Source organism: Capsicum annuum, chromosome 7 (genome assembly GCF_002878395.1).
Source record: "Capsicum annuum cultivar UCD-10X-F1 chromosome 7, UCD10Xv1.1, whole genome shotgun sequence".
Lineage (NCBI taxonomy): Eukaryota > Viridiplantae > Streptophyta > Magnoliopsida > Solanales > Solanaceae > Capsicum > Capsicum annuum.
In genome coordinates, this window is record NC_061117.1 from 28,976,978 (window position 1) to 29,001,582 (window position 24,605).

A 24,605-nucleotide genomic window follows, 5' to 3' on the forward strand; every position below is an offset into this window, starting at 1 on the left:
ATCTATGCTAGACAATGCTTAGTTTTATACTCAACCTGATATAGTCTAGCATAGACTCTAAACTACTTTCACAAATAAATAACTAGACTAATATTTATTCATAGACCATAACTAGCACATATTTTGAGAAGAATTAATTAATTAATAGAATAATCAATAATTGGATATCATGCAATTATATGAGTCTAAACAAGTCACGTGCTCGTATGAGAGTTCACATAAATAGAAAGTGGTGATAAAAGATGTGAGGTGATGAGCTGTGGTTGAACAAATGAATTCTCCACAACATACTTGTGCTTTGGTAAACATTGCTCCAAGCATGTTTGTTGTTCATCCACTACCCATCCTCACACATCCTTGATCACCTTATCCAATTTACGTGGACTCTCATACGATCACATGACTTGTTCAAGCTCCTTTAATTGCATAAATTCTAATTATTTATTATTTTATTGATTAAAATTTTTTTCTCAAAATATGTGCTAGTTATGGTCTATGAATAAATATCATAGTCTAGTGCGGTTATTAAGGAATTAACTCTTAGTATATGCTAGATTGTCTATCTGTTAGGTGAATCATCTACCAAAAGCTTGAGAAGGCATTGATTATAAATAAGGTCTATGAAACAAGACCAGCAGTAAAAAAAATAAAAATATCAGATTTCTACAACGGTAATAAAGTACACGTCAAATCAACACCCAAAAGTAATAGCTAACTTTTTTCTTCTATAAAAGGAAGGTTATTTTTGTGTTAACATTCTTATTTCTTTTGCTTTAATTTTTGTTAACAACTAAAATGTTTCAAGCATCCTAAAAATCAAATGTAAAAGTGTCCTACATATGTCATTGTGGCAATCCAGCTGTTTTTAGGACGTCACGCACCGATAGAAATCCAGATAAAAAATTCTTTAACTGTGCGGTTGGATAGGATAATGGAGGATGATCTTTATTAAGTGGCTTGACGAAGACTCACCGACGAGCAGCCCATCGACATCAAATTTTTGAGGCGCTTCCAAGTTTCATATACTCCAAATGCTTCAGAAATCTGAAGAAAATAGAGATCTACTCATGACATTGCTAAAAGAAACTGAAGAGCAAAGGGATTACTTGAAAGGATCACTAAAAGAAGTCGAAATGGAGAGGGATCAAGTAAAGCAAAGGCTGATTTTGGCCGAGGAAAAAGAGAAAGGCCTAAAAGATTTATTGTATAGTTTAATATTATTGTTGGCTTTCTGGAAAGGTGTGATAGGGATATAGGAAACTGAATAAATAGATGTAAAGTTTCTTAAATCAATCTTGGGCGTAATCTATAATTAATAGAGAATTATGTCTATGTCTTTTATCATCGACCTCTATAAACCATGATAGTTACTGTAAGTAAATATATAAATTACTCAATCGATAGTCTGTTAAGTCTATAAATTATATAGAACAACTTCTATTATGTTTCCAATCAACCACTATAAATTAGGACAATAGCTGAACTGGTAACATAATGCAGCCAGCTGTTTAATCTAATGAGACAATGGAATAACTGAACATTATTTCATCAGTAAATGTCATCATTGACATGTTAAATATATGTAATTCAATTATCCATAAATAACAAATCACTAAAAAAAATCATTAAGAAAGTTGTTTGTTCCAAATACACAAAACTACATGTTTTCTTAATTGAGTTCCACAACAATGCCCATCACATCCACTTCTTTTTCTTCATGTTTTTCCCCTCTTCTTCAACTTCTTTCTTCTCATTTACCTTCTGTTCTTCTTCTGATGATTTCTTCTCTTCTTTGGTGTTTTTAACCTCCTGTTCGACCATTAATTCATCTTCAACTGCCTTCTCGTTTTTGTCTTCTTCTTCTTCTTCTTCTTTTGATTTGTTTTCACCATCTTCTTTTATTTTCTCCTCATTTTTTTCTTTTGCTTCAACTGTCATCTCCTCATTTTTTTTTCTTCTTTTTCTTCTTTCTCATCTTCTTCATCTGGTGCATTCTCCTCTTCCATTTCTTCTTCTTTCTTTTCTTCTTTACCTTTTCTATCTACTGCAGCAATGTCTGTCATTGCGACTGCAAGTTCTTCGAGGTTTACTTGATGCCGGCTACAAGGGGGACTGTCGAGGTGCACTATATTGTTTTGAAAGGATTACTAAACATATGCAAGAAAATTAAATTGGAAGAGCAAAAAATAAATTAATTTACCTTCTTCTTGTTGCTTCTTCTTATTCTTCTCGATTTTTCTCAGTCTCTCATCTCTAACAAAAGAAGCAATATCCAGTAAACTTTTCTCGAGCAAAGCAATGCGCTCACACATGTCATCGTCATTAAAAGCATCTGGTGAAGTTTTAAGTCCACTTGAACCAGCATGATCACAAGCGCGTGGTGGACTTGGAACATAATGGTGGCCACCCAAATCTTCGTCTTCATCTGCGGCCTCCACTGATGAAGTCAGGACAGTCATGCCTTTTAGCTGCGCCTTCAACGCATCGATGGACGTATCTTTAAATTAGTCCGTTTATGGCTTAAAAGTTTTTATGTATCTCTGCTCCATCTCACGGACAGTAGGGGTAAGGTACGGATGCACAATAGACAAAATAAAAATAAATTACACGACATTCGTTAATATAATAATATTAGTGTCATATCATAATAAGTATAATTTTACCTTTGTGTTGTTTCCTTTGTACTTAAACGGATCGTTTTTCATTATGTTAGCATACTTCGACGTGTGCCATCGAAGAAGGCGGAAAATGGGCAGGGGAGAATCCAACGACTTACTAGGTACCTTCCCAGATGAGGAAAGACCTCATATATCAAAACCTGCAATCAATAGAAGCACACGTAAGTCTACAATGTCTATGTATTATTGCATAAATATGTAGGATTCTATAAAAAAAACCAATAAGACAGTAGATTGTAAGTACCAGAAACACCCAGGGAAAGCCAAATAACACGTATGATGCCTTATTCCTCTTGACAAAATCTTCTTTTTCCTTGGTCAGATCAGTCTTCTTTTTCAGATAGCTCAAGGTCACCTCAAAAAACTCTTTTCCCCATGGATATCCCCCAAAGAATTCTAAATCAGCCGCCATCTTGATGTGGTCCGAATCCACCTTATTTGACGGGTCCTTTGCCAGTAGCATCGCGTGCACAAACCAAACCAAAGCTCACTTCAACTTTTATTGATTATTCAGCCTATTACCTTTCATTAGGCTAATCAACTTTGCAACAGTAATGCTCTTATTCTTCGTCACCTTAAAATGAAAGCTTTCTCCATTTTAGAGGACTTTGTTCATTTTTTATGTACAGGGATATGCTGAACAATTCAGCCCCGTAATCATAGCAAATTCCTTTAAGCCGAAACAAACTGGCTTACCGTTCATACAAAATCAAATTTCATACAGTTTTTTATACGGCGCAGCAACATATAATGAACCATCTTCCATTAAAATTAAAATGTTCCGGCATATGTCTCAAGTGTCCGAAACATGTCTTCTTAAAATCACAATATAAATTTTGTTCAACAAGAACCCGTCTAAACTCTCAATACACCGCCATTCTTGCTCTCACAGAAATCTTTGCAGGAAAAGAGCCAAGATCATCTATCCAGGTTATTAGGCTGTACGACTCAATAGAGATATCTCTCGCACAAATTGGTAAGGATAGGGGATCCTCCTTCCCATCTCCGCTATCTCTCCTATCCTCAACATCCCCGCTATCACTTTCACTTTCTTCTACGCTTTTCCCCTCGCTTTTGCCTTCAGTATCCTCAACATCCTTACTCTCTTGTGCACTACTTTTGTCATATTCGAAAATATCGGCAAGAATTTTTTATTCGATTTTCGACTCCAATTCATCGACTATGGGTTTTTTTCTCTTGGAAGTTTTCAAAACTTCTTCGTCTTTTCGCTTCCTATTGGTAGAAGCAGTGGAAGCAGGACTTTTAACTACTCTATGAACTCTTTTCACCATTTATGATCTATAGCAAAAAATGAATCTGTAGTGGTCGATTTATCGACCACTGGTCTATTAATAAAAATGAACCAATGCAGCAAAAATAAATCTGCAGTGGTCGATCTATCGACCATTGATCTATTAAGAAAAACAAGAAAAAGCCTCACATCAAACATGCAAATCAAGTTCCAACTTCACCAGATATTGGCAGTGCAATTCACAGCAGTAAAAACACCATTAAAATGGGTCCAATTCAGTACAAAAAAATTCAAAATTAAATGCAATATAACTACAAAATTGAAAAAATTTCTAATCATTATCCAAAGCAAAACACGATTAAACATGTAAAATCGACAATATTAACTAAAAACACTCAAATTTCGACTAATTCAATGATGAATAGTGTAATTTTTGTCAAAATCGAAGAACCCCAACACAGAGCGTCATCGAAAAAATTACTAAAATAGATCTAAAACTGTTTGGGAAAGAAAATTACACTTACCTGAGCAAGAGAAATTAAAAATTTTTGCCTGAGGAGCAAGAATCGATCAAATTTTTTTGTTCAAAAAAATAGGAATCAAAATCGGGAGAAAGAAGGTTTTGATGAGAGAGAAACGTAGTTGAAAATATTAAATGATTTTAATAAATATTTTAAAAATAAAAAAAATAAAAAGGGATCATGTGGTAGTTTTTGAAAAGTTGTATTTTTTTTTAATTTTTTAAAATATTAAAGGAACCCATGACTCCACAACCCTGATCCATTTTTTACCTTTTTCAAGACCTAACCCTAAAAATAAATCAAAAAGAAATTTGGTGTCTATCCCTCAAAATAAATTTTGAAAGTGAGTAGGAATCAAAATTGTCTCTAGTAGCTTCGCTTCCGTAAAAAGAGGAAAAATCGGGATTCGTTGTAATATGTTTTTTGATGACAGGGTCGGGGTTGCGGTGGAGATCGAACTGACTTTGGTTCATAGCACAAATCAGGTTTATTGGTAGCGGCTGGGAAGTAGCGTTCCGAAGGTTATTATTGTTGTTAATCAATAGTATAGAACTCACGTTGTCATTTGTGGAAAAGGCCACTTTCATTTTTCTGAAAAAAGGAGAAAATTGTTGGTAACCGTATTCTCAGTCGCAAAAAGACTACTCCGATCCTAAATTTGTGATTTTTTTAGGTTTGCACATCCCTGAGAAACTACTCATTCAAGAAAATAAACAATATATACTCTTCAAGGTTACTAAAAAATTTTTTATTTAAAGAAGGGTAAAATTGAAAAATCATGAGTATCTTCGTGATTATCTAAAACACCATTTATTTAGAGGGTGATTGGATAGGATTAAAATCTAGTCAAACTAGATTTTAATTACTTTTTTAGTTTTTTTAGGTATTTGGTAAAATTAAAAAGTGCTTAAAAAAAAGCTAAAAGTGAATTAAAAAAAGTAAAAATTGAGAAGCTGGATACCCCCAACTTTTTACTTTTTAGAATAAAATTTTTTTAGGTTTGGCCAAAATATTTACCTTTTTATCCTTTATATTTTCTTCTAATTCTAATAATACCTTAAACTTTGTAGCCCTTATTGATTTTTCTTTTTTTTTTCTTTTTGCCGTTTTTTTTTCATATTTTTCCTCATGTTTTCTCTTCGTATTTCTCCTTTATTTTCAAATAATCCATCATTATATAAGAAAACACTCAAAAAAATTATCGTCAAATCGAGCTTGTGGTAAGTTCTTCTCTATCCGTTCATATAGAATCTCTCCATGTTATTTAAATTTTAAAAATTGATTCTTTTTAATAGTTTGTTTAATTCCTAAAAATTTTATGTTGTTTATAAGCTTGAAATATTACAATATAATACAATATTTATATAAAAAATATATTAAAATTTTTATTTTTAATATTTAAAAATAAAAAAGTAACTTATATTTATAAATTGACCTGGTATAATCAGTTTTGAAAGTGTATTTAAATAGAAATTATTTTTAAAGTATTAGAATTAAAAATCATAAATAATTCACGTTATTATGTGTTAACAACTTTAACGATATTTAAGTCATTTTGACAACAAAAAGTTGATTGACAACACTTGTTTACCAAACACATCAACATATTATTTTTCAGTTTCAACACTTCTATGTAAACGCTTATATCCTTAATTTAAAAACACTTATTTTAAGCTTTTAATCACCTAAGCAAAAGAGTAATTTTTTTAATCTTATCCAAACTAGCTCTTAGTAACAAAATGAAAAAGTTAGATAAGCATTTATTAGAAACAAAATGAGTATATGAAACTTACAAGAAAGTCACTGTTTAATTTTTGTGTGAGACTATGTTAGTATGGTGTCTATGGGAAATCGAAACCAAAATAAGCCACGAAATTTAAAAAGTGACCAAAATAGGCCACCTATTTAAAAAGTTATCAAAATAGGCTAAACGTAATAATTTATTATGTTTTTCACTTTTTTCTTAACGGTCAACTAACGGAATTGACTTTTTATAAAACGTAATAATTTCTTATGTTTTATAAAAAATATATGTAAAATATAAGAATTTCTTACATTTTACACGAAATTCAAGATAAAGTGTGACAGTATTTTGTCACATCAGTATTAAATAATTTTTTCTAAAAATATGTGCCAAAACGTAATTTAATCTTACGTGATTCATTTTTGGAAATTTAACTTTTAATGTCACATGACCGTGGCCCCCACTCCCCCCCTCCAACTTTCGTTTTCTCTATTCTATTTCCTCTTTCATTGTTTATTATTTTTTCACACACTTTTATTCAAATAATTTATTTTTTCTCTCTATAATAAATTTTTACATTTTACATAAAATTTTAAAAATAATATATAAAAAAAAATCAATTACTTCGTGAACTTAGCACTTTCCTTATATTTATTCTATATAAAAAAATAACCGCTTCTATCCTTAATTATTCGATTTCTCTCTAAAAAATTATACTTTTGAGTTGTATATTATAGTTATATTGGTTATCAATTTTTTGTTGCAACCATATATATATATATATATATATATATATATATGGAGAGAGAGAGAGAGAGAGAGAGTGTAAAATAATTATTTAGTATAATCTTATTGGATTATCGGTTTATCAATAAAAAAATTGAAATTGAACAAATAGTACAATAATTTTTGTTTTATAAAATCATTAAAAAATAACGATAAATTAATAACATTTTATCGGTATGATTTCTTTACACTCCCAAATCAAATTGTGATTTTTTTTTACTCTATTAATTATAATAAGAAACGTATTTGGGCATGTGAGTCTCCTCCATATCCTAATCGAAACACTAATCGAAAACTACAATGAAACACTAACCGAAAAAATTAATCCATATTTTTAACACACAAAAAAATATAATTCTTTTAGATAATATCATATTTGATCGACAAAAATTTAACATTTCACTATTTTGAAGTAGAGAAAAACTCAAAAGTATAATTTTTTTTAGAGAGAAATCAGATAATTAAGGATAGAAGTGATTATTTTTTTATATAGAATAAATATACGGAAAGTTCTTAGTTCATGAGGTAATTGATACTTCTCTTTTTTTAATTATTTTTTAAATTTTTATGTAAAACGTAAAAAAATTATTACAGAGAGAAAAAAAAATTATTTGGACAAAAGTGTGTGAAAAATAGTAAACAATGAAAGAGGAAAGAGAATAGAGAAAAAGAAAGTTGGGGGTCGGGGCCATGGTCATATGACATAAAAAGTCAAATTTTCAATAGTGAATCACGTACAATTACTTGAGAAAGTTGAAGAATAGTTGTCTTTTAAGTCTTGAATGAAGGATTGATGACATTGACCAACAGATAGGGTCAAACATTATTAGGAAACTTGATCAAGTTAATTGTGGACTTGATTAATATTTTCAAAACTTTCTAATCTTTTCAAAAATACAAATCAACCCAACCCACACCCTCTTCAATCCAAATCAACCACTTTCCCCTCTCTCTCGAGAGCTTCTCTCAAATCTCTCCCAACCAACAGTTCTATAAAATTTCTCCCTTCAATCTCCGACGATAAATAGTTGGGCTTTGAGTTTCCCTCTTCAATTTAATCAACCTGTCTCTCATCCCTCTCTCGACAGCTTCTCTCAACTCTTTCTTAACCAATTGTTCTGCAAATTTCTCATTTCAATCCTCGACGACTTCAATATCTGACTATAAATAGTTAGGCTTCGAGTTCCTTTTCGACTTTAATCGATGTGACAGCCTTGCTCTCCGGCCACAATAGCTTCGAATTCTTCATCGGTCCTTTTCTTTTTTCACAAGCAAAAATTTATGGCCTTTTTAGTTTTGAAGAAAACAAGGAACTTGAGCCAACTTCTCTTATAGTATTGGTTAACAATTTCAATATTTGTTGTACTAATTTGAAATGCGGTCTGAATAAAATCCTAATTTCTGGTATTTCTTCTCTTCTCTTTTCGAAGTGAATTATGATATTTTGTTGTTTGTTGCATTTTTTGAAGTTTGATTTTTATTGTTTGTGTTTATAAAAATAAAAGGATAATTTGGTTTGATTTGTTCTGTTCTTGGTAAAAATAGTGAAATTGCTGTTTTTTGTTTAACAAAATTGTGCTACGATTTCCTCCGACAGATTATCCATCTGGTGCAACATATTAACCATCTGATGCAACAGATTTATCATATGATTCAACAGATCAACCATCTGATGCACCAGAGGAACCATCAGATTACAATTCTGATGCAATAGATTAATAATCTGATGCAGCAGCTTTACCATATTTTGTAATAGATTAAGCTTTGGATAAAAAATCTAATGCAATTAATTAACTATCTGATGCAATGGAAGAACCATCAGATTAATGATTTGATGCAACAGATGAACCTCCTATTGAATAAAATCCTACCAACTCTTCCTACAGGAAAAGTCCAAGACTTGATTTTTCCAACTAATCATTCATCTACCGTGATAGACGGTCCTATGTTGGAAGAAATCTAAACAATATTGACCGTTGATAACTGTTCCAATAGATCACTCATGTGTTGCAACAGATGTCTGACCTATTGCATATACCATTCATCTTTCTCAACAGATGAGTGATATATTTTGTATTATCACAACAGATTACTCAGCCGTTGCTATAGATTATTTAACTGTTCTAACAGATCACTCATATGTTGCAACAGATGATGTCACAACAGTTGTGTGATCTGTTGAACAAACCATTCATTTGTCTTAAAAGATGAGTGGTATGTTTTGTATTGTTGTAACAGATTACTCATTTGCTGCAACAGTTTGGTTATATGCTACAATAGATATACTACCTGGTGTAACAGATCGGTGATCTGTTGCAACTGTTATTTTACTGTTTTGCTTGTTTGATTTATTGTTATCCTTTTTAACGATTCATTAATCAATAATAATTTATTATTTTATGTTTCTATTAATTTTAGATAATATGGTTTCCAAAAGAACAGAAACCGAATCAAATCCAAGTAAAGGAACAAGTGAAGCAGTTAGGCTACATCCACCACTCTATGAACTTGCTTTACAAAAGTTATCTCAATCGAAAGCAGAATATGATGAACATGGGGAAGAGGAATGTTTTAAAAAAAATGATGCAAATGCTAATAGTCCTTCTACCAAAGAGCTGGTCAAAAACTTTAGCATTGATCATTATCCTGTAAGAATGCAGTGCGATGGTGCCGTAGATTTAACGGGTGATTTCATGGTAAAGTCAGCCATGGAAAAATCTTTTGACGCCATCAGAAAAATACTTTGAGAACAACAATTGGATGCTTATTTCAGGGATAGCTTCTTTAGGAAATATTTTGATTTATCAGAGGACAACAATGCTCGTTTCCAAATGAAAATGGTATATGAACTTCTCAAGCATAGGTTTATGTATGAAAATAAAGATAAGATGGATGAGGTGTGGATAAATTACTGTGGCATGCCTGTTTATTTTGGTTGAGATGAGTTTGCCATAGTTACTGGACTAAAATGTTATCCTCCTTCTCAAGTTATACCTATTATAACCCAGAAAAAAGCACCCCGCACATCCAAAAAAGGCAAAGGTAAGTTATGTGATCGTGATGACCTGGTGTCCATTGTTGGTCCAATCTTCAAAAATAAAAATTTGATAGAAGCGTTGAAAGGTAAAGGACTTTCAAAGAAGCATAAGTAGTCATTGTACTTGGTTTGGTTTGTACATAATATTCTTTGTGCGATAGATGTTAACAACAACATAAGCCTCAGTTTAATAAAGCTCTTTAAAAATCTTGAGGCATTTAACTGCTATCCATGGGGTTATGAAAGCTTTAAAATGACTGTCAAATATTTGTTAACTCTGTTAGCACCAAAGACAGTCAACTTATATGGCTTCCCATGGGCTTTCATGGAAAATGTTTCTTTCTTCTATTATGATATCATTCATTTTTTTTGCTTAATAATGGTTTTGATTTATTGGCGTTGTTTTATATAGGTTTGGGCGTTTGAAGCCATTCCTTATTTGAGACAACAAGTGACCTACCAGGAAGGAGTTTTCTGTCCAAGAATCTTGAGATGGTTGTCGGTCAAAATTGATAAAAATGCAAAATTTCTTGATCTCTTCAATCCCCCGAAGGATGTAGTAAGTATAATTATAATTACTTTTTTCTTTTAATTAATATTTTTTTAAATGATCTAATCATCATTCTAATATATGTTATGATTTATGTTAGAATGTGCATCCGTCGCTAGTTCCGATCAATCGAGAGTTGAAGATGCCATTTTTCTTACTTTACGGTCAGTGCAAACTTTATCGGACCCTAAGGTTATCGAAAGAATAAAAATGGAATTGTTTGGAGCAACAACCATTACAAAAAAAACAATTTTGGAGGGTAGGCTTGTTGTTGTTGATGGAGCTGTTGGTGGTGGTAGTGGTACTGCTGTTGGTGCTAATAATGCTCCTCTTACAGTATTTAAAGTAAACCATTATGAGTATGATCATACTGGTTATACAGATTTTGCCTCTCCCAGTGAATGTTTTGCATGCAAATGTCAAGACTGCAGGGTGAAACATGATGTAGTGATTAATGCTATTAATGCATTAACTACTTCTGTAAAGGAATTGACATCTAAGAGGGGTTTTATTCCATCAAAGAGGATTTTATTTCCATCCGCTCCATTAGAGATTAGGGCTAAGAGGAGAAGGAAAGTGATTTCCAGGGCATTATCAGGCATCCAAAAAAGCGAAATTGCAACTCCTCTGTCTGCGTGTTGCACTGAGCAACGTACAATATCCAAAGAAGAGCAGCACGAGCTGAAGAAGGTGAATATATTATATGTCTTCCAACTGACAAAACAAACAGACACATATGTTTCAACAGATAACATATCTGCTAAAAATTATCAAACAGATATATATATATCTGTTGCAACAGTTGACTAACCTGTTGCACCAGATACTTTATCTGGTGCAACATATGTCTCGTCTATTTTAGCAAATCAAACAGCTCTTTGTACAGCTTTTATTTGTACCAACAGACAACCTATCTGCTGCAACAGATGATTCATATGTTGCAATAGATGGTTCATTCATTGGAAATTATCATACAGGGTCTTCCTCATGTATAAATTTGTCCCAACAGTTAATTCATTATTGGAACAGAAATATATTATGTTTGGGATAATTTAAAATGGGAGGAAGACCTGTTTGATTTGCTATAAGAGATGAGTTATCCTTTTTCATTTTGTTGTATCTCTGTGATTAGCATTGATCAATTTTGGCTTTCCAGGTGGATGTAAAAAAAGCTACTGCTGAACAGCATTGGCAATATGCTACTCTTTTTATGGAAATACGGAGAATAGAAAGCGCAGAAACCGTACGCAAGCGACAATGAAGATCCGCGACGAGCAAAGCCGAATTTCATAGCACCGGATGAAGAACAACTTGTCCATACTGAGTAGATCTTTATAGCTTGAGCCTGTCAAAGAAATCCTTGGCAGTATGCTTAAGTTGTTGCTGATGTATTTATTGAGATCTATACCCATAATAATTTTTTTACATTTCATTTATTCGTTAACTTATTTCATCTAATTTATGAAGCTTTGATTTATTTTATTTTGTCTACGAATTTTATTTATTCCATAGATTTAAACTTATTAATTGAAAAGGAATACTAGATTCAAATATTGCAACAGATAATGTATCTGTTGCAATAGACGATACATCTATTGGAAAATTTGAACAGATTTAGACATATGTTGCAACAAGTAGGTGATCTATTGAAATTTATCAAACAGGTCTTTCCACTGTTGCAACAGATGGACTTTAGATAAAAACATCAAGATAATGCAACAGATGACATATCTATTGAAAAAAAAAGAACAGATTTAGAAATATGTTGCAACAGATAGACTTTATCTGTTGCAACAGACGACACATCTATTGGAATAATCAAATAAATTTATACATATGTTGCAACAGGTAGGTTATCTGTTGGAATTTATCAAACAGGTCTTTCCACTATTGCAAAAGATGGACTTTAGATAAAAATATTGAGATAATGTAACAGATGACCAACCTATTTCAACAGATAAACTATATGTCAGAACAGGTAGGATAACTACTACAAAGGATGGAGAATCTATTGCATTATAAAAATTCAACTTTTGTTGGATATAAAAAATTACCACTAAGTGTAAAAAGGTTAAAGTGAATTGAAATAAAATAGGCATCAAGTATACATGTTAATTTTAAACACGTAAAATAAAATAGGCATCAAATGTGTTAGTGTCAGTCCTGACACATTTCGCTGACTTGCCGTCACTTGGCCCCCAACGGTCATTTTTTCCCCCCCATTGTCTTATATATTCATCTTCCTCCTAAAATTTAATCCTAAATTCCTAAATCTTCTTCTTCATCGTCATCTTCTTTTATCTATCCAAATTCTTCAAATTATTACTTTCATTTTTTCCAGCTGACCTTGACAATGTCGAGCGCATCTTCCACTATTTTTTGTGATAAAGATTTTTGATTTTGTAACTGCGGTCATGAAGCTCTGTTAAAGACTTCTTGGACTCAACAAGGTCGTAGGTTTTTTACTTATAAGATTTCAAAGGTAATATTGTTTTTATTTAATTAATTGATTAATTATTGACTTGTAATTATTTTGTAATTGTGTTCTCTTTTTTTTTTATAGAAATTGGGTGGATGCGATTTCTTTAATTGGTATGAAGAACGATACCCTTCATAAACAAATCGCGTAATCTGGGGTTTATTGAACAAAGTCAAGGCTTCTGAAGAGAAATAAAATTGAGCAAGAAGATACTACATTGTTGCCATTATTGCTACTGATTTGGTGTTGTTGGGCACATGGATATTGAAGCCTAATTTCTGAAACTTTCATGGCGGTGTGTGTGTTTGATAATGGTTTATTGTCGACGAGCACATGGATATTCAAGCATAACTATTGGAAAATATCAAAAAGATTTAGGCATATGTTGTAAAATTTAGGTCATCTGTGGAAATTATCAAACAGGTCTTCAAACTGTTGTAACAGATTAGACTTAGATTATTAGATTATTCATAAAAATTATCAAACAGGTCTTTCCACTGTTACAACAGATTAGACTTAGATTATTAGATTGTTCAAATAGATTTTCCCACTATTGCAACGGATTGACAATCTAATCTATTGCATTATAAAAAACTCAAATTTTATCAGAAAAAATTATTGTCACTACATGTACATGTAATAAAGTGAAGGGTGACTTGAAATTAAAATTTTTTATTTCACAGGCTCTTCTATATACACAGGCTTCAAGCGTCCAGTTATTACCCCATAAGCCCAAACCTCTTGCAGGTTTGCCACAACGTTGTCGCACAAAAAATTTATTGGCTCGGCCATTTCTGTTTTGATCAGCAAATATTCGATGTATGCAAGAGCGTGCGAGCCGCTCGCTTTAGCGGCATAATCTTTTGGAAGGATCATTCCCGTATTTCGATCTCTAAAATCTCATGATTTCTTCATCAACACTTCCTTTGAAAAATGATTCATTAGTTTACTCTCCCTCAACAAGATGGAAAATAGCACCATCAGTGGCTCCATGAGGAGAAAAAGGTCAAAATCATCGACGAGAGGTACGTTGGAGTCATAAACATTGATCTTTCCCTCCTCGAGTAGTATCTCAACAGCCCGATAATGCATGTCGTTCACGCTAATGACTGTAAGAATCCTTTTTGCCTCAGTCCAGCTCTTGCCGTGTGGATTTGGCCTGTCCCCTCTAACATATCTTAATTTTTCTTCTTCATCCAAGACTAACGTAGGAACTAGGAAATCAAGTCCCATGCCAAGGGCTGACACCTTTCCATTGAGTTGATTGTACCTATCCTTGATCTTCTTGCAGAAGTTGAGGTCCATTATCCTATCAGCAGCGTCATAAGCTTCTCGATACATTAATTTCCTTTTCCTCATGAGGTAGAGAATTATGTCAACATGCTGTGAGAAAAGAAGTCATTTTTTAGAGAAGTCAATTTTTAAATAGGTTAGTAATTGTAAAGATGCAATGGATGATCCATTTGTTGCATAGGGTTCTCTGAATCAATTATCCAATGCAACTTATACAACAGATGGATAATAAGTTGCAACAGAACCACAAACAGTTGCACCAGTATACCCAGCTGTTGTAATAAGTGTGAAATCTATTGCGTAGCTTCTTCTTCATGGGGTAGATTAGAAAGGATAGGTTCGGAAAAGTAAACTTGCCTTGTCCTCGTACGGCATACATATATTAGTCATAGTTTGGAAGTCTTGGGGGGAAAAGGGAGGCCTGGGGTAATCTGGTGCACCTGGCTTGGCATTCTTGGCCTGTCGTAGATCTCTCTTCTCTTTGGCGCCAAGTTTCGCATATATGTCCACCTTCTTGACTGGCCCATGAACTTCAACAGCTTTTGGAGAGAAAGGAATTGCAATTTCTTTTAATTTTCGAGCGGAGAGTACGTCTCTAATTGATCATTTTTTTCTCCTAACCAATGATGTAGGAGTGTGTAGCTCCCTCACCTTCTTGGATGGTATGACGCACCTCTTGGATTTGAATTCCTTGATAGCTTTAGAGATATCCTCTACTTTTTCAAAGAGTTTATCCTGTCTGTCCTTGCACTCATCACATTCGCAATGAGAACACGAGGGTAAAGAGGGGTGAGAGGGACATGTGTAAAGGCGAAAAAGGGTGTTTTCAAACATATTTATTCTTTCTTGAGTATCAACATACTTATCATCATGATTTGTATCCGCAACAGCATGCCTTCCACCAACACCAACAACTCCACCAGAAGAAGCACCCGGATCTGCCTTATAAAAGGTTGGTCATGAAGAGCCTTAACATTAGGCTGAACTTGCCTAGCTGCTCTTCTTATGGCTGTTGCTCCAGCCAATTCTTTCTTTATTAACACCATCGTTGGGTCTGCAATAGTATCAACATGACCTAGAGTAATATAAGAAGTCATCACCGACTCCTCCTCAGTAGGCACGATCCATGGATGCACAACCTATAAAAAGAGAAAAAAGACAGATGTATTTAAATCATATAATATAATAATTTTCACAGTTGGGCTACATTTAAAAAAAAGACCCATCTATTGCATAGTTTGCAGTATATGGTTAAAATCCGTTTGAGTCTGGTTCAGAGAACAGAGCAACACATAAATAATCTGATGCAAAATATCAATCATCTGTTGCAACAGCTGCACAAGACGGGTAATCTGTTATGCAACAGATGATCTGTACGTCACAACAGATGAATTATATGTTATCAGATTAAACATCTGTTGCATAATTTACAGTAGATGGTTAATGTTTTAAGAGTCAGGTTCAGAGAACCAAAGCCACATATGGGTAATCTGATGCAAGATATATCCCGTCGCAACAGATATCCCATCTGGTGCATCAGATATAATATCTCATGTACTAGATATAACATCTGCTCAATATCTTTCTTATCTTTGAGTAGAATTATTTTACTTGAAGAAGACGTACTGCATCATCCGGAGGGTTAAAGAGATCAGTCTCCTTAATATTTGTGTTGCTCTTTCCATCCAACCACCTAAACATCCTTGGATGAGGAACCTCATTCGGATAATCCATTAACTTGTTTTGGAGGGGAAGAATGACTTCAAATGCCCAAGCCTAAAAAGTGTAAACAGGAAGCAAGCAAAAAAAATCATAATAACTATATTCAATATAAATTAATTGATGAGTAAAATTAGTGATTAATTTTACCATGAAAACCCAAGAAAAGCCGTATAATGTGGTTGTCCCTGAGGATATCTTTGTCGGTAAATATTGGACAGTCAAGTAGAAGCTGTCATATCCCTAGGGATAATTGTTGACTGTATCAAAATCCTCAGCACGCGCCAACAAATAATCTTCTAGGACCTTGTTGATGTCTCTTGCCAATTTAACCGAATAGGCAAACCAAACTAAGCATAATTGCTTCCTGTACTGCTTTTGTATGGTTTTATTCTCGAGATCTGTCAACAAATTCGATGCTTTGTAACCACGTCGAGCAATGTCAAACAACTCATCTATTTTTTCCTTGAATTTTCTTACCTTGGATCTTTTGCTAGGTGGTGGTCCTTCTGGACGATGGCATCTCAGGCCCGTCACTATGGCAAACTCTTGCAATCCAAAATAAACAGGCATGCCACAGTAGTTGATCCAAATTTCATCTATCTTCTTTTTGCCCCCTCCTCCGGATCTTTATCATCCCCCGTGTACTTGATCCTGCGGTTGAGAAGACCATATACCATCGTCATAGGAAAACGGATACGGGCAGAGGGGTCCTCAGGCAGCTCAAGAAAGCGTCCAAAATAGCTCTTCTTAAAAAGTCCGCCTATGTTTTCGTTCTTTATAATTTTCTTAAAATGTTCAAATTTATTTTCTTAAAATGTTCAAATTTTTTCCCCATCTGACATTTAAGTACAATTTGACCAGTTAGTTGTTTTCTTTCTGGGTCATTTATCGGCATTGCAACTTTACACCTATAAATAATAAAAGTTTTAATAGGATCATGCTGGGATGTCGATATTAAATCACGCCCCATTGGTGATTCATTATCATCATGTTGATGATCATCCTCTTTCTCTTTCTGCCTCTCCAATTCGTCCTCTTTCTCACTTTCATTTTCTTCATCATAATCTAGGGACCCTAATCCACCTCCCTCAACGTTGTTTTCACATCTTTCCTCAGCTTCACTTTTCCCTGATCGAGATTGTTCAGGAAGCTCCTCCGAATCCCTCTGTACTCTAGGTTTTTTTTTGAGTGGTCAGACGTTGATCCACTTTCACTTTCTTTTCTTTTGGGAGACATGTTTTCCTACAGACAAAGAAAAAGAAAAATTACATTACAATTAATGTATGCATAGATTTTAAAAAATACATTACAAACACCACGAATACCGACACACCAACAGCCACCACCACAAACACCACCAACCAATGCCAACAAACAAACAAACACCACGAATACTGACACCACCAACCAATACCACCACCGGTACCACCACGACGACCACAAACACCACCACCACCACCACCACTACCATGACCAACATCATCCAACTATACCACGACAGAAAATGGAATACTGCGATAGAAACTAGGGATTTATTGAGTTTTTCCTATGATTTTATCATCAAAACTCATAATTGTAATCCATTCTCGAAGATAATACAACTAAAAGTTTTATTTTTCATCATTAACTTAAAAGCCCTTAGTTTTTAGAAGAAAAATAAATAAATATAGAGCTCTTCTCGAACTCTGTTGCCTACAAAGACAAAGAAATGACTGATACAAGCAAGAATGATGTCAAAAATAAAATCTATGTGGTCGGAAATAAGAAGAAAAATGATCTGTTGTGAAGGGTTGAGCAAATTTGTTGAGTAGTTGTTGTCTGTACTGTATTATTGAGTGAGAATGAGAGAGAAAGAGCCAGACCTTGAGATTTGAAATGATGAAACATTTTGTATGGGTTAATTTGTATTTTGGAAAAGAATGACAAGTAGTTTTGAAAATGTTAATTTGGTCCGAAGTGATCTTAATTATTTTTAAAATCATAAAATATATGCATAATTTTTAAAAACATATAAAAATAATTGAAGTTGTAGTTGACCGAGTACTCTAGGAGGTGACCCTATGAAAACTCACCCCTGGTCCTAGATTAATCAATTTAGGAGTCTAATAGATGAACTCAATTGAAATTGTAAAAAATAAATGTTCAACATGTTGCGTCAGATTTCTCATCTGTTGTAAATTATCAATCAGATTAGGTAACAACAGATTATGAATCTGATGTAAATTATCAAACAGATTAAGTCATCTGTTGCGATAGATTACCCATCTATTGTAAATTATCAAATGGATTGTTATGTGTCACAATAGATTACCCATAAGTTATAAATTATCAAATAGGCACTACCATCTGTTGTGGCTGACCCTATGAGAACTCACCCCTAGTCCGAGATTAATCGATAGTTGACCTTATGAGAACTCACCCCTAGTCCTAGATTATTCAATCAAGGTATTAGTACCCTAGTCCTAGATTAATCAATTAAGGTATTAGTCTAACATATGAGGTAGTAAGAATTGGTTCAGCTCAGAGTGATCGATTGCCGGCTCTGGTCAGGAAAAAAGCAGTACCGTTTCATTATGCAATTGACAAAAGACTCAATTGAAGTTGTAGTTGACCCTATAAGAACTCATATTCAATTAAGGTATAGTCTAACATATGAACTCAATTGAATTATATATATACAAATGTTCAACTTGTTGCAACAAATGTCTTTTCTGTTGGATCAAATCAAATAGATTATATAATCTGTTGCAATATATTACACATTTATTGTAAACTATCATATAGATTAAGCCATTTGTTGCGACAGATCACGAATCTGTTGTAAACTATTAAACAGATTAAGTCATCTGTTGTAACAGATTACTCATCTGTTGTAAATTATCAAATGGATTGAGTCATATATTGCAATAGATTACCCAGCTGTTGTAAATTATCATATAGACATTGTCATCTATTGTAGTTAACATTATGAGAACTCACCCCTAGTCCTAGATCAATCAATTAAGGTATTAGTCTAACATATGAGGTAGTAAGAATCGGTTCGGCTCAGAGTGATCAATCGACGACTCTGGTCAGGAGGAACACAATACCGTCTCATCATGTAATTGATAAAAGACTCAATTGAAGTTGTAGTTGACCCTATATTTAATTAGGTTATTAGTACCTTAGTCCTAGATTAATCAATTAAGGTATTAGTCTAACATATGAGGTAGTAAGAATTGATTCGACTCAGAGTTATCAATCGACGACTCTAGTCGGGAGGAACGCAGTATCATCTCATCATGCAATTGCCAAAAGACTCAATTGAAGTTGTAGTTCACCTTATGAGAACTCACCCCTAGTCCTAGATTATTCAATCAAGGTATTAGTACCCTAGTCCTAGATTAATCAATTAAGGTATTAGTCTAACATATGAGGTAGTAAGAATTGGCTTGGCTCAGAGTGATCAATCGACGACTCTGGTCGAAAAAATACAATACCATCTCATCATGAAATTGCCAAAAGACTCAATTAAAATTGTATTTGACCCTGTGAGAACTCACATTAAACTAAGGTTTTAGTCTAACATATGAACTCAATTGAAATTATATATAAATAAATGTTCAACCTGTTGTAACATATGTCTTTTCTGTAGGATCAAATCAAACAGATTAAGTAATATGTTGCAACATATTATGCATCTATTGTAAACTATCAAATAGATTACGCCATTTATTGTGACAGATCACGAATCTATTGTAAACTATCAAACAGATTAAGTCATCTACTGCACTTAAATATTTTTTAATCCTTTTTTTAATAAAGCAATTTAGGTATTTCCTGTCCGAGATAAAATAGTTAAAATACTAAGGCAGTAAAAAATATTACTCGGTACAACTTTGATAACTCAAAAATCTCCTGAGTGAGTAGTCTTATCTGGTCTTTTCAATGTCACCTTCTCTTCGTTCCCCTCAAAAGTTATCAATAAATAATTAAAACCCGCCACATCTAGAACTCTCTCTCCTTAAGCCATAAAGTAGTCTAGACTAGACTCAACTCATAACTCTTCTTTATTCTTTATTCTCAATTATCTTTGTTGTTTTCTTTTTCCTCTCTTTTCTCTCTTCTTTCGGATGAGGATCATTTGGATCTCAACCAATCAATATCTTTTCTCGACTGAACTGGATGTTCTGATCTGTTTGCTTTTTTGACATTGTAGGTATGGTTCAAAGTTGCTCTTTTCATCTCGTCTTCTTCTTTGTATGTTATTTAAATTAGTTATTTACATCTGTTGCTATCAATGATTTACCCATTACCAGTTTGCTATTTATTAAGAAAATTGAAGAAAAGGTAACTTTTAAGTCTTGAATGAACGAACCATTGTTTTTATTAAAATATGCAAAAAAAGTTATCTGTTGGGAGAACTTAAAAAGCCTTGTTATCAGTATAGTTTTTTTTATGTCTTTTGTTTGGTACTTTGGTATTGTTGTTGTTGGGGGTGGTGGTTGTGTTGGAACATGTGATGTTTGTGTTGTGGATGGTGTTGGAACATATGGTGTTGTTTTGTTTGTTTCTTTGTTGTTAATGCTGTTGTTGGAGGTGTTGTAACTATTTTCTCAACTGTTGCAACTGATGAATCAACTGTTGGAATAGACGGAGCAACTTTTTAAAGAAATCAAACCAGTAGCAAGGCTGGTTTGATTTATTCCAATAGATGGCCATCTGTTGCAATATGTCATCCATCCTTTGCAAATGATGCCTCATCGATTGAACAGATAGGTAATCTGTTGCATCATATTGGTTATCTGTTGATTCACTCAATTTTGTGTTACCCTTTTTGTAATTTTCTTTTTGTTCTTCTCTTGTTTAACATCAAATGTATTTCTCTTGTTTGCAGACAAAAGGAAGTGAAATTGGATCCACTTTTGCTCGGCCAGCATTAAAGGCTAGAGTAAAGATGGGTTTGGAGGAATAAGCTGCTTGCAGATGGAACCACTTCACATGTGGAAGGTATGTATTACTGATCAATCTATCATGAAAACACATATCCAGTACAATGATTTTGTGAATGTTTGTTTTTTACCTATTAGGCATTAATTCTTCAAACAAGATATGGAGTTTACAATTAAGATTGTTAGGTTTGAACTGGCAAGGCTGAGGGACCAAGACGGTGGTGTCGATATCCCGTTACAATTTGATGATGGTTGATGCTCATATTTTTGTGTCAAGTTTGGGGAAGGGTTCAAGTTTTTGGTGGCAGTGTAAATATTCAATAGTGATTGGACCGGTTTTAATGGCACAATAGACTTCTTGAAAGGCCTCCGAAGCCTCGTAATGTAGCAAACAATGATAGAACCAATAGAAATTCTCCTGGTTCAAATTTATATGGATGGGTTATTGAAGGAGACTATTATACAACAGAGGGTGTTTGGGAGAAAACCTGTGCGGGAAGAAGGAGGTTGAGAAGGCCATATATCATCTTAGTACTTGTTTAAGAGGATACACAGGGTCGGAAGGAAAGTATAGCGAAATTAGCTTATGAAATTGACATGAAAAATGAAAAAACTGGATGAGATGCGAATGTAAAAGTGTATCCAAAAATAAAAATCCATCAGTCGTTGAAGAAAAAGAAGAATGGTCAAGAGGAATTGACCCTGTGTGTCCTCTTAAACAAGTACTAAGATGATATATGGCCTTCTCAACCTCCCTCTTCCTGCAGAGGTTTTCTCCCAAACACCTTCTGCTGTATAATAGTCTCCTCCACCAATTCATCCATATAAATTTGGACCAGGGGAATTTCAATTGGTGCTATTGTTGTTTGCTGCATTGCGAGACTTTGGAGGCCTTTCAAGAAGTCCATTGTTCCATTAAAACTGGTCCAATCACTATTGGATATTTTCACTACCGTAAAAAATTTAAACCCTTCCCCAAACACAAAAACATGTGCATGAATCGGGTCATTAAATTGTAACGGGGTATCGACACCACCATCTTGGAACCCTTCGGCCTTATCAGTTCGCACCTATCAAACTAAACTATATACTTTAGGATCTTGTTTGAAGGATCAGTGTCTAATCATCGGTAAAAAACTGCATTCATAAAATCATTGCACTTTATGTGTCTTCACGGTAGACTGATCAATAATATACATAACTTGCATGCATGAAAATGGGATCCATTGCACGCATCTTATTCTTCCTACCCCATCAGGACATGTTAGTGTTGTTTATTCATCTGCACGAATGTGATGACTATTAAAATGGAGGTGTGAAGAGTCGTGACTTTTTATCTTAACATATTCAAAAAAGCTGATGAATCGAAATCTCCATCTGTTGTAACTGACGAATCAGCTGTTGGAAGAAATCAAAACATCTCCTCCAAACATATGGTCCATCTGTCGCAACAGATAATCTATATGTTGCAACAGATAGTAAATCTGTTGCGATAGAACTGACTTTTTTTTTAATTAATCTGTACGCATGTGATTACTTCTTTCTAAATATGTTTGTTTCAATTTAGTTTTCCTATTTATAAAATCAAGAGAATTTTATTATATTCTTTCAAGATTACCCATATTATTAAATGACTACATAAAGTATATTATTCATATTTATACTTTCTAATCATAATTAATAAGGCCAATTTGGTAAAACAATCACCTAACTTATATTTTTATTAATTGGTGTGCCAAGCCCATGGGGTCCAACTAATATGTAACGGAGGGACTATTAAAAAGAGGTGAAGAGTTTTTATCTCACACATTCAAAACAGCTAATGAATCGAATACTCCATCTGTTGAAATTGAAACTAATGAATCAGCTGTCAGAAGATATCAAAACATCTCCTCCAACTTATACATATTGTCCATCTGTTGCAGCAGATAATACATAAGTTGCATCAGATGTCTTATTTGTTGTATATATAAACCATCTATTGCAACAGATGGTAAATCTGTTTTGACAGCCGTCTGTTGCACATTCAATCCATCCATCTGTTGCAACAGATGTTAAATCTATTAAAAATATTGGATGATCTGTTGCAACAGCTTAATAATAACGGCTTTTATTGAGTCTCAAACCTCTATGAAAAGGTAAGAAGTAATTAGTGTAAAAGAAAAAGTCGCGACTTTTCACAGAAAACAAAATGCCACCAGTTTGAATGTAATTAATACAATGGAGCTGAACAATCCTGCCTTTTGGCCTGACACATCCAAATTATATTATAGGTCCCTCAATCTTCATTCAACTCTATTTATTTCTTACATTTTTTTTCTTTCGTGTGACATCTTCAACCACTTCTCTTTAAAGAGCATATTTCTTTCTCGTTGAGGTAATTTTTTTTCTGGCGTAAATTTACCAATTGGTTGTTTACATTGTATTTATATTGTGAATATTTTTATTTATATTTGTAAATTCATGCTTGTTCTAGATATGACTGATCCTTTTTCGGACATTGCTATTCTACGTGACACAGTGCGGAAACTTCAAAGGCAGGTTAATGACCTGCAGAGCGAGTTGGTTGTTATGAGAGCGACAATATTCAGAGAGATACAGAGGCTGATCAGAGCCCTGCTGCTGCGAGTTGATTGACCGCCTGTCATTAATGATGATGAAGATGATAATAATAATTAGAATGTATTTTTTCTTTTAGCGTATGTATTTTAATTTTTCTATATTGGATCTATACCTAATGTATTTTATTTTTCATTTAATGAAAAATTTACTTTTAGTCAGACTTTGGCTTTTTAATTCTTATTCAATTTTCATTCTGTTTTCTTCTAATCTAATACATGTTAACATGTCGACGGTCGGAGGAAATGTTAAATCCAGTAGCACTAGCAATTTTGGCTTTTGAGTTCTTCCAAAAGTTGGAACCGATTGGTCATCTGTTGCGTTTCAACTGATTATCCATCTGTTTCGACAGATTTTCATCTGTTGGAGGAAAGCATTCCAGTTGTTTGTGCAACTGTTGAGAATAATTATGGTCTGCTGTATTATTTAAGTTCATGTTTTGCCTCATTTTATTGATGCATAAGTTATTTTACAAAAATAAAGACATTTCATATATAATAAATGATAACATTAGGTTCACAACAATGAGTTAAATATATAAAAGTCCATAACAAACAAACAAAGAAACAACAACACAAGTTTCTGTAATTACAACGATCATGGTGGATTATGATTCGGGCATATAGTTCTTTTGTGGCCAGCGCACTTACATATGGAGCACTTGTTTCTTCTTGATCAAAATGATTCTCCAACTCCATGCCTCCTTTTATTTGGCTTTCTTCCCGGTTTGATAGTGCTCGGGTCAATATATGGAGGAGGTATTAATCTCTCCATAAGCTCTACTGGAACAACCCAAGATTCTTCAGGAGGCACCGAAGTAATATGGTCACTATATGCCATTTCATATTTTTCCACTGAATAATATTGAGAGGAGTGCTCGTAAACTTCAGGTCCATATTTATGGCCGTATTGAGCTCGAAGGGCTGCCATAGCATGTGGATAAGGTATTTTGTCCAAGTCAAAAACTCTACACGTACAAGATCTTGTTTGAAG